We start from the raw sequence: 2,463 nt of genomic DNA, 5'->3' as shown, positions 1-2,463 counted from the left end.
TTTATTTCCCTTTTTTCCTTTTTTTTTCCTTTTCATTTTGTTTACATTATAAATTTTTTTTTTCAACTTAAATTTTTGTTAATTCCTTTCTCCATGATAAAACTTCATTTTTCAATTTTAACAAAATAATTTTTATATATTCTTTATTTAGATTTAGTAATTTTATTTTATTTTATTTTTATTATAATTTTTTGAACTTTTTTAAAAATTTCTATTTTCTTCATATTATAAATAATTTTTTTGATTTAAAATTCTTTTTAATTCCTTTCGTGTCACGATAAAATACAAATTTTTAAATTTTCATTAAATAATATTTATTATTAATTTTAATTATTTCAATTTAATTTAAAAACTTTATAATAACTTTTTTTTTTCTTTTTATTTTTGCCTGTAATTTTTTTCTATTTTTGTTTGTAATTCTTTTTTTTTTTCTAATTTCTTAAGTCATTTAGTTTGTAACTATCATGTTACACCAACACAAATAAAAAAATTAAATGATTTAACAAATTAAGAAAAAAATTTGCAGGTGAAAAAAAAAAAAAGATAGTGTAAAGTTTTTAAATTACATTGAAATAATTAAAATAAAAAATCAATTATTAAAATTAAAAAAAATGACGTTTTATCATAAAATGAAATGAATTAAAAAGAATTTTAAATCAAAAAAATATTTATATATGAAGAATTTTTCTTAAAACAATTGTCAAAAAAATAAAATAAAACAAAGTTATGAAAATTAAATAAAAATATATAAATATTATTTAGTTAAAATTGAAAAATTAAGTTTTATCATGACAAGAAAGGAATTAAAAAAAACTTTAAATCGAAAAGAAATTATTCATAATGTAAACAATTTGGCTGACGAGAGATTGACATCGATAATTAAAAAGTATTTCTATAAAGGAAAAAAATTAGGAAAGTTGTAATAAAATATTTGTATAAAATGGAGTAAAGGAGTCGATTTTTACATTTAAGTGATTCACTAAAGAGGCCCTGGTAAGAATTTCATAATCATATGTGAAATTCAACGAAATACATACAAAAATAAAATGTAGGAGTTTTGCCCCCTCATTATTTGTCTTTTTTGATCCTCATCTCGACCTTATAGAAAAGAAAAATCATAAAACCTAGCAAAAATATGAAAATTCCTTGAAAAGATTTTCCAACCGAAGAACCCATGAAAAGTACAATCTATCTAAATGCCAAGTTAACAATCCACAACGTATCAAAACTGTAAAATTCTCCATCGATTGGAGAATTTCAAAAAAAAACATATTGAATTGAAATCTGACCAACCAATGTTGGTGTTTAGGCTATTAAGGCCAAAAATAAAACCAATACGACCAGGAAAATAAAAATAATGCATGGGTGCTGTCTTTTGATAATATAATTGATTAGAAATTCAATGTTGGATGGGTACCTTCTTTTGATAATTGATCCCTGTGATGTTAAAGTCAATGATTCACGTGTGCACTCTCCATGCACGAAGAGTGTAATCCGTGCACTTTGTTTGAATTTTTTTCTTTTTTCTCTTATTTTATTTTTATTTTTTCTCTTTTCTTTAAGCTAATAACAACTCCAATTTTTCGATTTTTAAAGAAATTTTAAGGTTGTTTGTTTTTTACGAAATTTTGGCCAAATTTATTGGAAATGTGCCAATGAACAAAAATCAACGGCAAAATGATAATACAAGAAAAAATATATATATATAGAAAAAAAAATTATATTCTCAGGCTTTCAATTATAACACAATTGACTCTTCCATTATTATTTGGAAATGAGAATCTTGTTGGATTATGTAAATTCTAGATGGTTAACTGATCTTTCGAGAAGTTCTCGTGTGTTGAGAATTCATAATTGTACAGACTCTCATTATGACAAATTAAACAATTCGCTTAGAAGATTCAGTATCCATGTCTAACCTAGAAAAATATAATAAATAAGGTAGGTTGGAATGACAAGTATAATACAACAATCAGCTTCCACGAACCAAACAAATTCAACGAAATATGAAGTAAAAAATTAACAGAACTTGAAATATTTGTTTAGAAAAAAAAAACCATATATAACACCCAAAAAAAATCTAGAAAAAATCAAAATCTCCAAAAAAAATGGAGAAATCTAAATTACCTGTAAATGTACACTCCAAATAAAGTCGAACCCAAAAATAGAGAACAATCTCACTCGCGGTCTGGATGTAAAAAAACTCAAAATTGATGGTGCAATCTAAGAGAAAGACAAAAAAAAGGAACATTAGTAAAAAACTTGAAACAAAACTTTCAATCGATCAAAAAAAATGCACATATTTGAAACATTACCTAAGATATTCTTCTTCCTTCTATATTGATGTAATAAACAGGATCCCAACACAGGAATTTGCACTCCATATAGTTTTCAAAGAATTAAGAGAGGAAACTTAGAAAACAATAAAAGAGAAATGAGAAAATTTTCGAAGAAAAGTAATAG

The sequence above is a fragment of the Olea europaea genome, chromosome 1 (genome assembly GCF_002742605.1).
Source record: "Olea europaea var. sylvestris chromosome 1, O_europaea_v1, whole genome shotgun sequence".
Taxonomy (NCBI): Eukaryota; Viridiplantae; Streptophyta; class Magnoliopsida; order Lamiales; family Oleaceae; genus Olea; species Olea europaea.
Note: the sequence above shows the minus strand (reverse complement) of the source record.